This window comes from Rissa tridactyla, chromosome 6 (assembly GCF_028500815.1).
Source record: "Rissa tridactyla isolate bRisTri1 chromosome 6, bRisTri1.patW.cur.20221130, whole genome shotgun sequence".
Lineage (NCBI taxonomy): Eukaryota > Metazoa > Chordata > Aves > Charadriiformes > Laridae > Rissa > Rissa tridactyla.
In genome coordinates, this window is record NC_071471.1 from 34,616,147 (window position 1) to 34,631,526 (window position 15,380).

General features: G+C 40.0%; 1 protein-coding gene across 5 annotated transcripts in view; it reads right to left on the reverse strand.

Annotated features, from left to right (window-relative positions):
• The window catches only part of PCDH15 (protocadherin related 15), an 827,643-nt gene that overhangs the window by 688,337 nt on the left and 123,926 nt on the right, over positions 1 to 15,380 (reverse strand). The window lies entirely within an intron of this gene.

Consider the following 15,380-nt stretch of genomic DNA (forward strand, 5'->3'; position numbering starts at 1 on the left):
ATTTCTTCCGTTTTAACCCCAAGACTAAAGCCGAGCTTTGTAACTACAGCTACCGTCTACTCCTTGAGCAGAACACTGTTCACAGCCCTGTTACACATAGGAACACTTCTCCTAACTTCCACACTTCCAAAAATAAATCTCACTGGCAAAATTTTCATCAGGAAATTTCTGAAATTCCACAAAGCACATTATACATTATGAAATTACTTATGAGAGGTAACGGTTTGAATTCTGGCCCTAGCAGAGATTAGGAAACCAGGCCTATACTAGAGTAAGCTTTTGAAGGTCTCTGTTGAAAATTACTGTTTTCTTAATTGCACAACCAAAAGAGATCCTCAGATGAAACACCAGTACTAAAAAAGCAAACTGGAAAGAAAAAGAAAACACCACAGTGGCTATCAGCAAGACACTGAGAAAGCTCTCCACAATCAGCCTGACCAGTCGGCTTGAAATAAGGGATGCACATAATAGTAGGCCGACGCTTCATCCTACCTCTTACTGCCAATCTCCTCCTGTGCCACCAAGACACATATAAAGATATGCCGTATGGAAATACATAATCCATAGCAGTATTAAAAACATACTGTGTTTCTATGTTGCCTTGAGGCAGATGTTAAATCAGACCCCAATAATCCCATAAATTGATGTATTTAAAAGTCTTAAAGTGACAAAGAAAGCTTTCTACTGCCCCCTTTTTTCAGGATCCACGGTCCTGTTGCTGTTTCTCTGTGTATGATGAGACACATTAGAAAAAAAGTGAAATGCCTCATGTCTGCTTAAAGTGATCTGTCACAAGCACGTCCTTCAGATAGAGCAGATAATGCCACTATCATTTATTCCATAAATTTATGAAAGTCTTCATGGCCTTTGTTTAACGGCTGGTTTTGCTCAAGACTAGTAGGAAATAACTAACTAAAAATAACCAACTCCGGTCAACCTATTAACTTACGTAGGACAGGGGTACATGACTTTCAGGCATAGCTGGTTTTCAACACATTCTACATCTGAATATCTACTCATGTTTTAATCTAAGTCCATTGTACATCATCTGTTTCACGTTTTCAGACATTTCTGTGAAGAATACTGAAATGCCTTACAGGACAAGCTTTGAGACACTGATGAGGTAAGTCGAGTCACGTACCCATTTTACAGACAAACTCACATCAAGAGCTGTGAAGCCCCATACGCTTCCCAAGTGGCATAACCAGCTCTCTGGCTTCTCCTCCAGCCACTCAACACAACTGCCTTTGAGAACCGTACGTTACACGTCTCACAGATTTTCTGCTTCACAAATAGCAATAAATTACACTGTTTCAAAAAGGCAAACACAAAGACACAGGTTGGCTTATATACCTAAATATATATATATATATATATGCTTGTTTTGTCATGCTACCTGACCATCTGAAAAACATCAAAACAAGTAAAAATTAAGTTTTCAAGACCAGCATGAAACGCACCACAAGTATATTCGGTATTTTCTCTGGTTTCCTTGTTAAACACATTGCCTGACAGATTTTGTGTTCCACGTATAACACAAAATACCAAAGTTATGTCAGTTAAAGTTTCTATGGAAATCTAGAAGTTGGACTCCACCGTTTTTACTGTATTCTACTTGAATTTAAACTTTGGCATTGGTAATAAGATTAAGAAGTATCTTCCCATAGTTATTCCAAGGAAGAATGCGTACTATGTGATCTCCCATTTCTCAGCTGAGTCAGCAATGGCTGGCAAACAGAGCAGAAGCTCCGCAGATGCCAAGCAGGGAAAACTGAGGATGTTACACCTCTTTACAAGGCTGTTGTCTTTAATCTGACAGTTCTTCGACTTCCACACATTTTATACAGAGTAACACCACAGGTGGAAGCTGTTTAAAGAAGCAAACCTTCCTATTAGTCCAAGTACCTGGTTTATCATATGCATTTTTGACAATACTTGGGCTTAGTCAGATAATGAACGCTTCATACAGTCAACTGGGTGCAAAGAGACAGTTTACCTCTGATATGATATTTAACTTGGATTTTACATTTCTGAAAGCAATAATCAAAATAAGATTATTGAAATCACCCTTAATCATGGGTGGAAACCGACAGTTTCTCAGTACTTCTGACCGTACCAGCAATTAATATACCCTATGCTGAGTTGATTCACCAGGTTGAGAGACTCTAAAAATATACCAGTGCTAAGAACGATGATTTATCCGTCTGCTGCACAGACAGCTTTTCTGCTCACTGTCTTCAGGGAATCCTCTGGCCGGTGCTTCCACATTTCAGATTCAAAAAGAGATTTCAAATAATTTTCTGGCATTTCTCCAGCATTAACTATGACTAAATCAATTCAGCAGAGAAATGCCAGACTTCATATAGCTTCTGAGTGGGTGGGATTGACAGTACTTTGTTAATAACCCTCCCTCTCCCTGCTTTTATTACAAATAATTTTTATACATATTTTCCTAACAAAATTTGATTTTGTCAACGTATCCAGTGGGCTTACAATACAGCTATTGTTGCTGGAAATGTCAGTACTTCAAAGGTGATCCTTGATGTAGCTCTCAGAGGATACTGAGAAATAGCCAAGTAAATTTATTCTTTGTATCTAAATGTCAGTTTTCATATAAAAAAAATTAAATATCATGAATGGAAGAGGTATGTGCACCATATATCTAATGTGACAACTTGGACGAGAAACAAAATTAAATCTCTTTCATATGGGACTACTGTACATAACAGTGGAGGATGTCAAAGGCCCCTCTATAAATGGAAATGTATATTACAGATAAGAATATTTTTACAAGACCCTTTTATTGTAATCATAAAACCTAAAAACATGATGAAATCAAGACATATTAGAGTTTAAAAATAGAATAAACCAGAAGCTGTTATGTCCCTAGCATACTGGGTATTTTAAAGGAAGACATAATCACTAAATAAAAAGTTATCTTACATCAATAATATAAGAACTGTATTCTTAGGAGACAGCAACTCTCCATCTGAGTCCCTCCACAAAAGTCAACAATGGCTCCGTTTATGGAAATGAAAAAATACTGGAGAAAAGATAGAGTCTTTGCATGGATAAATGATTGGTTACAAAGATAGGAAACAGAAGGTAGGATTAAATGGTCAAAAGTTTTCACAGGGGAGTCAGCTCACCAGGGGCGTCTTGCAGACAGCCGAATGAGGACCTGTGCCGTTCAACATATTCCTAATTAATCTATGAAAAGAGTTACTACGAAGGTGACATTCTGTGGGTGACACGAAGGTATTTAAGACTGCAAAGATGAGGACCACCTGCGAAGATCTGCAGATGGACCTTCCATGTTTCAGTGACTGAGCAATCAAAATGATAGATGGAATGCAACAGGAATAAATGTAGAGTGATGTACCCGGGGAAAAACATCCTGGCTTTACATACAAAATGATGGACACTGTGCTGAATATTAACATGCAGGAATGATAATGTGGGGCTGCAACTTAGTTCTACAACAATATTGGCTCCGATTCCTTGACAGTCAAATGAAAACTGAGATAATTAGAGAAAGAATAGAAAACAACAGGAAAAAAAGTGTTTCTGTATAGAACACACAGTGCATACTTCTTGTACCTAATTCTGATTCCCACACCTCAAAAAGGGTATAATAGACTTACAAAGGGTTCAAGGAAGGGCACAAAGGCCAAGGCCTTTAAGTCAGGAAAGAGATGACTCAGAAGAGGGACAACAGAGGTCTAGCAAACCCAGAGTGAGATGGAAATGGTGAAAGCCCAACCTGCTGCTCACTGTCTCGCTCAGGATCGGAGCTAGAGGGGCATCCGACAACCGTTCAAAGCAAACAAGAGGCAGTGGGTTTTCTTCAAGAAACTTTGCTTCAAGATACTGTGGATATCAAAAAGTTTACACGGGTCTAAGAAGAGACTTAAAAAGTACATGGGAGAAAGACCTTGGACTGTACCTCTGGTTCTCTGACTGCCTGAGCGTGTGTAGGCTGCGAGAGTTTTCTGAGAATTTTTATTACACGCTTGCTCTAAACTCATACTGCAATACAGGTATCTGCTTTTCAACTGAAGAACCATAAAAATGATGGAAAGGCACAAAAAATTCAAGTGGCATCCAAGAGTAGGAGAGAAGACCCCTCCATCTTGAGCTTAAAATGGTTGTGAGGCAACTGCAGCATTCAATATGAAATGTGAGTGCATAAACACTGGGAATGTAAGAAGGAGGAAAAAAAATAGTAAAGATCACACTCTGCTTTGCAGTTTTCCTCGGTCAGTCCCAACCCCTGAACAGAGCATTAACTGGAGAACTGGTTTGTGACTCCACCGGTGATTTTCACCGCCACCCAGGGCGGGAGGATCCACTCAGGCGTTCTGCAGACACAGCAGTGCTCCAGACTGATGCTGTCTGACTCCTGCAAGCCTGAGCCCTGCTTTTTAATCTCTGGTAACAGCTATACCCGATTTCTGCTCCCAAAACACCCCCCAGCCTTGCTCCAGTCTTCACCCAAATGCAGTGGACTGGCACATCCCCTCACCCTTTTTGGCAATCAGATTAATTCCCTGTTCACATCAGTGATCACTGCACCAGAACACCTTCGCCCAAGTCAGTGACAACAGGATGGTATAAACATGTGAATGCACAAGTACATGAAAAAGAATAAATCCTGAGTACATGTGAAACAGAGACAAATTATCTGGGGATGTGGGTTCCTCCCTTTCAGGATACTTGGCTCTCAAAGCCCAGCATCTAAATTCTAGGCTTGGCCAAGTCCAGAGGTCTAATTAATTTGCTGAAGGTTACAAAGATAGCTTTGGCAGAGATCAGAGTCAGACTCCAGTCTTGTGTAGTATTTCAATTGCAAAGTATCACCTCCACAACCAGATTTATTTTTCTTGGTTCTATTCGACTATAAATAAGAAACCTTCCTCTGCAACACCTGAAAGCTTACTGTGTGCTCCAGTCAAACCGTTCCTAATTATTAAGTTATCTGATTATGTTTGCCCTTTTGCTTATTTGAGCACCTCAGTGTCAGAGAAAGTATTAAAGCATTTACAAAATAGGTAGATAATTTATTTTCACATCTGAACAGAGTTCATTCTGGTCATTTACTGTTTCATATTGCATATTATTATATGCAATATCTCACCTGATTTACATGATGTTGCCACTTTCCATACGAATGTCTGAGTGGTCAATAATACCAATATATAAGTTAGGACTTCTATTTAATAGAAAATACTCTTGTTTGGACATGAAAACCCTGTGCCTGCATGAATATAGATACCCACCGAATGAAAACTTGTTCTCTGCATACTTGCTAAAACAAAAACACATCATAGATGCTTGCAAGGAGCCTGAGCATCACTGATAAGAAAGCAATATAAATCTCTGGCATACATTTGCCAACTCGATTCTAAAACATTCAGCTGATTGCAACTGTAGATTACTGATTTTCTCCAACCATCCACATTTTCATCTTCTGCTAAAAATATCCATTTACACAGACCAGCAAAGCAGCGGTCCAAGACGCCCAAACTTCAATAAATCACAGACATCTACTCAATCTCACGTAAATGAAGCTTCCCATTGTCCTTTTAAAATAAACAAGGAGGACACAGAGGCCTGCACATAATCACTAAATTACAAAGAACAGATGTGAAACATTAACAAGGAAACACTCATGCTGGCAAGGAGAAAACACTATAAAACAGCACACACTGTACTGAGCCAGATTGGCTTTTAAATGACTCATGCTTATGACATTACAAACAACAAGGAGCAAAAATAAAATAGTTCATTTGACTGCATCTAATACACTTTAGTTACTTTAAATTAACTGCTAATTGTACCATTTCTTTCCCTCGTACTTCTCCTTTTGACGTCTTGGTTGAAATGCCTTTGATGGAGGGGAAATTACTACAAAACCCACCCAATTCATATCTAGGCATATGCCTATCATAAATTCATTATTAGTGCAAGCGTTCCCCTCAAAGCATGCATTCACTTCACTGAAAGGAACGCATCTCTCTCATTTGCCTGGCCAACATGTTACTACACCAAGTATGCATATGATAAATTTTTCCTCAGTTTTCCAGATCAGTTCTCTGAAGTTCTTAGTCCATTCATCCCACATGTTAAAAAGCCCGTTTCTCACCTGTCACTGAGAGAGAGGAGAGAAAAGGAGTCACTTCTCGCAGTGTCAAAAAGGAGGCTGTTCAATGTACCCCGGAATGACCATGCCATGTGAAGTTATTCAGGCTAACAGAGATGAACCACCACCATGAAGTGCGGGACGATGAAAACTAAAATAAAAATGGCAATTGAAATACATTGTACTCTAATTAAGATCTTTTAGCAGTTATGGTATTTTGTTGGAACAGGCTTTTTAACTATGTTGCCGACACTCATACATACACGTTTTCTATTCATATGCCTATTCTACAAACACTCCTTCATGTTCTGAGCAGCTTTATGGTTTATTGGCCAGGAACAATTTAATTGGCTTACCTACCATGGTACACTAAAATATGCCATCTTTGCTTGAAACACTAATTTGTGCAAATTCTCCAAGCCCAGATGTACCCTAACCAGTATCTCCGACATTCACATGAGATGATAGAATGGTTTGGGTTGGAAGGGTCCTTTATAGGTCCATCTAGTTCAAATCCCTGCAATGAGCACATGAGGTATGTCAAAAGAAAAGGAATCTGAATTTTCTTATCCTTAAACAAGGATGTCAAATCAATCTTATACTTCCAAAAGCCACTAAAATACCACTGCCACCAGCCACTGTAACAAAAACTTGAAAACAGTGCATAATAACAGAAAAAGGAGGGGGGGAAAAAAAAAAAGACAAAAACTTTGGGTCAAGACGACACAACATCCAGTGGAAGGAAAAAAAGAAAGTTAAGAAGGGGCTCACATAATTGCTGTTTGGCCACAGGCCTGCAATCGTATGTGCAAGTAGGCAGTAAAACTCCAACTTCTGACTGCTGCTTGGGCTAACTCAAACTCTACGCACGAATTATTCCAAAAAAGGGAGTACTTTGGTGCACACAACACACTGCACCTTACGCTCTGGAGCTAAGCAATACTGAAGGAAGAGAAAGGGCCTCAATGATCCCCGTGACTCGGGTTGCAAGAAATGAAAAAGAATTTTACCTTTGTAGAATGACGTATCAGAAGATTCCTTGCTGAGTACATACTAGATTAATTGTCATCTGGTCACGTCATGTAAATAAAGGCACATATATAGTACAGTCAGATTACTGTCCATCTGTGTTCATTATGCCAGTGAGGAAGCACGTTTCATCTCATGCAAACAGAACCTTTCTACTTGGTATTTCTTTATCACAAGTACTTTAACATGCTAATATTATTTTCTATTGTTGTTCAAACTACATAAAAATTAACACCTTAACTACTTGGTAGAAAGGAACCAAGCAAGATCTACACATTCAGTTTACAGAGAATCATAATAACGAAGATGAAGTATGCTGCGAAATTTCTACTGCTCCAACTAATGACAAATGGATCAAATTTATTTCTTTTCTCCGTATCTCTTGTAGAGATACCTGTATGCATGGTTAAAGCAGAAGTTCTCATCATGACCATCCTGGATTAACTTCTCAATAGCACAGGGAACACATTCTCTTCCTATTTTCCACTGGGAGAGGGAAAGAGGGAGGCGGCGAATGTCTTAATTTCTTAAGATTTCCATTGGTGGAGAAAGCAGCACATCCTTTGGTAACCTCTGTCAGCGATTATTCAAGCATAACTGTTAAAAAAAAATCAGCCTTTATTTGCAATCTGAGTTTCTGTAGCTGTAGACCCCATTTAGCAGGGCTTCTTCGGCATTCATCTAGCAGACTGAAGAGTCCTTAAGTATTGCATAATTTGTAAGTATTTATGCAGACAGAAGGTGCATTAAAATACTCCACGTCTTTTCTTCTTTGAACTAAACGGACAATTCATTTTTCTCTTGCTGCAAATCAAGCTTCCTCGGCTCTTCCTGCACCGACTCTATTATCCTTTTACAATGTTGACACCCAAAGCAGGTTCTCCAGCCTAGGAATGATCTTACCACTACTTCACATGGAAATACCACCACTTCTGAGTCCAGGCTGATAATGCCCTGTATTTAATATTATTATTATACGTATCCAGGTAAGTCTGCTCTTTAGTCTAAGACCACTAGAGAAAATACAGACAAATTTAAGTGGCTGCAGCCTTTAGCCTTTTTATACAAATGTATCAGTCTATTAAAAGATTATTACGTTTCTTGCTCTTTGCAAGGAAGAGTGTTGAAGCAGCTAATCTTGCAGAAAGCAGCTGAGAGCTGGAGAAATATTCCCTTTACAAACCCAAGGAAGCAGCAAATAGAAGAGAGGCTTCAGAAGGTGATCAAAAGAAAAGAGCAGCCAGAAACAAAAGCTGAAGTAAGGAAATTGTTTTGTTTAATGGTTTAATAACATTTATATTGAAGAATAAGAACCACCATCTCAGAGAGCCCAATTATGGCACTTGTGAGAAACTCCACTAACTTATACTGCAGAAATGCATACATAGTCTTCGTAATCCAGATATTTATATTCGTAATCCAATTTTAATAGAGTTGTAAAAATTCATTATTCCTGTTCAAATTTCTAAGAAAATTTGAACTAAAATGGCAAGAAAGAATACAAGAAAGCAGCCTCACAGCTATGGTGAACTTTAAAGCTCAATTTCAATGCCAAGATTTTATTTTGTTCGAGGCTAAGGGAGCCTGAGCACTTCACATTTCAGTGCTTATGCAGCTACCGTCACATCTAACCTGAGGAAAAATGCAGAGGATCATCTGTATTATTCAAGGCACATTTCCACTATTACCAAAAATGCACTGTGGCATTAAAATTAAGACATCATATCAAGACGGCAATTTTCCAAAAATCACTCTTTTAATCTTTCCCATCCGCTTGACAGAAAAAAAATTAAAAATTGAAAAAGAGAATCACTATTGGAACAACAGCAACAGAACATTCTACCTGTACAAGGAGAATCAATGTACAGAGAGCAATGGAAAACATTAAAAAATAAATAAATAAATAAAGAGAAGTTTTACAAAACAAAAAGGTGTACAGGGCAATAACTTTAAGGGATCAGAGTATTTACTTTTCCCACTGAAGTGGAACAAATATTTACAGTCGGTTGTTTCTTCAGCACATTGAAATCATTATGCATCCAGCAAAGCACAAGCCAGGATCAAGTAGGTATTGTGTTCATCAAGGCCACGTGCATGAGCTGCATGCAATTCTTTCATAAGGCATTAAAAATGTAGTGGTTGAGACACCAAATTGTTAATAAATATCCCTTTATATTATTAGATATCAGGAAGAACTACAAAGTCACTCATGAAATTACCCAGGGTAGGCCCTGAAAGTCTCATATGAGTATTCCTGAAGCGGAAAATAGATGCAAACTTGGTTTTGCTGGAATACACCGTAGCGTTTGAAAGAAAAGGCTCACAAACCACCTGGTAGAGCAACACCTGCAAGATCTACCTGGAAAGTATTCACAATAAGGGATGTTTATCTTCAGGCAGACTAGAAATCAGTGCAAAGAACTGGACTGGCAAACTGGCTCGGTTCTGTCAAGTTCACAGACAAAAACAACCTGTGTGTCCGCTTCATCCATCTCTTCCTGCTCTGGAGTCTAGAATGGTTCCAGGAAAAGACAAGTAATATTGCTGAGCATGTGAACTTTGAGAGAAAAAACTGCTAATCACATCACAGCTAGAGGAGCACACGGTAGAGATTTTTCACACCAGTGACACATTTAACATCAGAGAATTAAAGGAGACAGGTCTTTAGAAGCGTTACTCTGCCAACCAACAACATCCATCTCGCCAAACATGCAGCTTAAGCCCAAAACCTGACTTTGTTTCTAAGATACTACTTCCAGAGAGACTAAGGAGTGTCTGATGTACCTCTGGCACAGACCAACAGCACAGGTGACAGACAGAACTGTTTCAGACATTAAGAAAGGCACTGTCTTATCCCTTTCACATGTTTTTAAAGCAGTGACGGGCAAGGCCCTTGAGACAGCCAGGAAGGAAGGACACACATCTATCAGCCCAGGGTCAAGCCTCCCTGGCACAGAAAATCATGTGTCCTCAGTGACCAGCTACAAGGCCTAAGACAAAAACATTGCAGCAACTATTCCTCCTCTGTCATGGCAGCCTACTTTTTAGAAGTTAACAGTGAGTTTCTTGCCGTTGCTGAAATATGTGAAATAATCGTGGTTACCCTTTGCCGAGGGCAATTTTCATAGTCTGAAACACAGCCTTCCTGTGAATTAGGTGGTAATTAGATTCTTTGCTTATTTATGTTCTTCTCTATTTATTCTTGTTAGAACACTACCAGCATGAGTAATTCATCGGGGTTTGAACAGTGGAGTCAGAACAAGAAGGACTAACAGATAGGAATAACAGGTACAACAGACTGACACATTTCAGCTCCAGGATAAGGCTATTCTTAGATCAAGTCCATGCAGCCCCAGATGATACAGCAGCCAAGCATCTGTGACAAGCATCATACCGGGGGACAAGAAAGAGAGCACAAAGTTTTTTATGTTTGCACTTGACCAGTCATAATATGAATTCTTGTATAACTAGGGGCAGAAGCAGATTTTTATTCAGACAGAGTCCACTCTGGGTGGGTAACAGACAGGTGGCCTTAGAGCTCCAGATATGAGCTGCCCCTTCTCACTGTATCTTCTTCCTGTCAAACGGTAACTGAAAAGACCAAAATCTCCCCTGCCCCAAGCAGGCTCTGGCCAGGAATAAGTCAAATTTTCCATAAACTCTATTGCTTACAGTGACACAGAGTGTTATTTCTCTTCCTTCACCTCGGGAAAAAAGGAAAAGGCTGTACAGCACCCATGCTGCTACCTTCTGCTTGGCCCTGCCTCTCATCAACCAGGCATCTAGACACAGATGTGAGCTCCCCACATCCTTTCCTCTGCTGTATTATTCCCTTGCCATTTTCTGTGGCTAGGTACAACACCGTGAAGTTTCTGAAGTGACATTTTTCTAAGTTACCTTCCCTAAGAAAAGTCGTAGAAGATGGACAGAATATGTAAAGAACAGAATTTGACAGTGGACAAGTATTTATAATACTGCAGCAAATTCTGCTCGGCTGAACAGCATGTGTCTATTTGCCAGATCAAATGTGGATCCCAGTCACAGCACTGATCTTTATACACCACCTTTATACATATTAAGGAGGAAACTGTTCGATACTCTCTCTGTCCTGGTTATTTCTTTAATGATAGGAAGGATGCTCATCTTAGCAATCAAAATAGGTTCGAGATTACTGACAAAAATGAAAACGTGATAAAAATATTTAACCAAAACTAAGAAACAGAATTAACACCGAGGAACAGAAGACTAAAAGCACACTTCCTTATACTTCTACAAATAGGAGCAAAGAGCATGTAACTTACAGTATCCGCTGCTGAAAAGGTTTGTTCTTAGCTACAGTCCTGCACACCTACAGCTCACTGCTACATACCCAAAACACAGTAATTCTTTCCTAATTAATATTACTTTTCAGAAGTGATGAACAGGTTTCACAGCTAGTGTAAAACAGTAGTTGAGGACCTGTTCTGTGCTTTACCCCAGGTTTGGACAGAATGAAGGCTGTGTCACTACATTCTTCCTTTCTGGCCGCCTTATCCAGCCTATGCCAGCCAAGATCTGTCAAAAGCAATGTATAAATTACAAGATCAGAGATACATCTAACACATCTTTAAAAAAAAAAAGAAACAAAAAACAAAAAAACCCCACAAAACCAAAATAAACGAAACCCCACCTATCTCACTTTGTGCAGTTCAGGCCCTCTACAGCTATGCCTGTGTGCAAACCAGCAATCACTTTATTTTGTTTGAAAAATCAGGTAACTGGAGGCAACTAGACCCAAGGGGCAGCCACTGGGCTGACCAAGCTCCTCAGGCCAGGCACTGGAGGGGTCCCCAGCACGTGGGAGCAACTGGGGAGACTGGGATCCAGGGCCAGTTACTGGATAGATCAAGGGTCTCAGGCCAACTATGGGAGGGAACGGCACTGGACAACTTCCCACCAAGGGGCCTTCTAACCCATACCCTGCTTTCACTTCCCCCTGCCGCACTGCCAGCCAACCCCAGGCAGAGACACCTCGTCCCTCCTGAGTGTTCCCTCTCTGTGTCATCACAGAAAGAACCTTTCAAATACTGTAACTTGACCTCACACCAGTCTGCGTATTTTGACCCTGATAAGTGGCACTGGCAAATACTGCAGCAGAAAGAAGTCCCTTTGGAAGAAAGGTGCTTGCATTTGACATGCCAATTGATCAAATACAGCAAAATAAACCTAAAGAACTGCAAAGTTTGAAACCATCTATCTGGTACTCCTTTTCTTTCTTTGCTGTTATGCATCTTCTTTCTTTCAGTGGAGAAGGTAACATCCTTGCCACAGAATTTTTTTATTGGAAACCTAACAACTACCATTGAAGGTTATTTTAAGTTATGTTAATACCACGGTACCTCCCTTACTCCAGTTATAACATTTATTTGGTAAACTATTCACAGGTACCGCTACATCTGGATTGAGTCCCAAATTTCAGAATAAACTTCCTGGACACACCGTTGGGTTTCACATAACGTTTATCCCCCACCAGACCGATGAAACAGAGCTTTTCCTGTCATCTGAAAGACACATAGGTTTAAGACAGCCTACTTCACTTCTGAAGGCACAGACAGCACTTGAAGAACCACCTCAAACTGTGTCAGGTCTCAATGATCTGGTTTCCGCACACAAAACTGTGACTAAATTGCAGCAGCTCCAAGATTAGTTTTTGCATGCCAGTATTAATAGCAAGCAATGCTGACAGTTACTCATTGTAGCCTGTGGGGAAAATTTCTCTTGGGCAGGAACTACAGACATTGCTGAAAAATCTGAAATACTGCACACAGCATGAAAATATTGAACTTACCTCTCTTTCTGCAAACAGACTAAAAGGAATTTTCAAGGACTCCACTGGCATGAAACAACAGGCTGTGATACACAATGCCACAGGATACCAGATAGTAACAACAGAAGAAAAAGAAATGTGCTGTTTGCTTTCATTGACCAGCAAGTCACTGAAGAGAAGAAGTGCTGAGAATTTTAGCACTGGGTTTGTCCACAGTGGAACTCTACATGCAAGTCAATGAGAACCCGGCATAGATAAGACAACAGATAAGCCATTGGAGACGTCAGCTAATCATGGCTCTCCAACAAGGAGAGCTAAGGAAAGCTAACCAGATAGAAGGCAGGCTATGGACATTTAAAACAAAAACAAGCCAGCCAACCAACCAAAACCACCCAAACCAAAACAGCAACAAGAAAACCCCCACCACACATCAAAAAGACACCACAGGCTTTCAACGTTAGCGAGACTGGGAGCAAGCAATAAAAGTGCACAGAGCAACCCCATCTAAATTTGCTGCAAAACTACCCCCATTGTTGAATTCAGAAAATAAAATGTATTATTTACTATAGAAAAGTATGACTTTAAGTGCCCTAAGTGATTCCTCAAAGAGAGTTAAAGGCTACTCCAGAAGCAAACTTGTCATTCACTACATGCTGCTCTCTGAAATTCTTTCTGGCTGAAAATTCCTGTAAAAATGATCTGACATTATTTTTTTTTTTGTCACTTATCATTATAAGAAAATAACTTCATTTTTTCAGATATGCTAGAACAATTTTTCCTATCTTTGTTGCAACATCCACAGATTCAGTAAATGGAAATTTTCAGCAGCATGCATTCAGCATAAAAAGCACAATCATCCAATAAAAACAGACACCTAATGATGAAAATTGTGTAGTATTAATTCCCTTGTGCAAAGGTGCAAAAAAGACTTTTTGCCAACAAAAATGGCTAAAACCGTATAACCAGCAATCAAAATTTTGTGGACTAACAGGTGTTTAACAGATCATAAAAATCAGGGATATACTTTATTACCATTGAAACCGCCAATGCTTGAAGAGCCGCGATGCTTTTACAAGACAGGATCCTTCCCAAACGTGCTCCGGGAATGCCTGTTTAGATAATGGTGGAGATTAAAAGCCCATCTCCCTCATTGCAATCAAAAAAATCCCACTGCCTGGGACACGGGCAAGCCGTTAGGAAGAAGCATAACATTAGCTCCTGGAGGCGATTACTGCGGGTACAGCTACAGAGGCAGTAAAGACTTCCATGGCTGCGCATTTATGAACTGTGAAGTTGGAATTAACTTGATGTCCTATAGAAACATTTATATGAGCCTCCTTGGTTTAACACAGCAATCAAAATACAGAACTTACACTGTCCAAAAGAATAAATTACACTTGTTAACATCGCCTTTGGGACCCATAAGACCAGGCGCACATTTTGAGCCTGTTTCTTCCCCAGTGAAGAACAGTTCTTGCAGCGCCAAATTAAGGGAGGGAGAGAGATCTGTAATCCAGTACTAAGTCAAGCTTGAGATCCACAGGCAGAGGAAAAAGACAGCATAAATATTTTATTTCCATGTTTGTATTTATGAGCAAAGGTAACTAGCAACTTGGCAAGCAGAGACTACGGGGATGGAAGCCATCAGTTCGGATCAGTTGTTCTGATGCAGCGGTACTGCAGGACCCTTTTTCCCCTCCCTCTCAAATGTTTACTGAAGAAAAAGCATCAACCTTGAGGTCACCAAACCGATTCCCAGTCAGGTACCTCCAACTGCAGAAATTGCTCCGTTAACCTGACCCTGCAGGCTTCCTTCTGTCCACGGGTCACACATGTTAGGAGATCCGGAACCATTCAAAAATGGGAGATTTCCTCTCTCTGTGAGCCACGCTATTAGGCACCGCAGCACTTGAGGTAAGGACTCGTCTTTCCCCCCATCGACTGTTCAGGGAGAGTATGTAGCTGTACCCAGAACAGACTGAGAAAGCAATTCTATACACATGCAAATCGTCTTAAAAAGAAAGGATGAGACAAAGATTAATCTTTTCCCACCCTTTCTGAAGCCTTAAGGACATCGTCAAGTGGAAATAATTCATGAGAAGACAAAAAGATGAAAGGATGATTGTTTTTAAGATGAGGACAACTACAGAACACGAGAACACCTTTCAAAGAGCTGACCAGGAACGGTCCTCTCTCCAGAAGCTCAAGCATTTCTGTATTTACCCCACTGTACCTCTGGCCTGTTACTCTGCTTTCTGCAAAGGGGGGCAGATTTCCCTTTTCTAAACAGATCATACTGAAAAAAAAAAAGCACATTAAACTTGTGCCTGCAACCCGACAGAACCTGGAAGGTGCAGCCTAATAAATTAAGATTTTGCTATTGCTGGTAGACATCAGAAACTT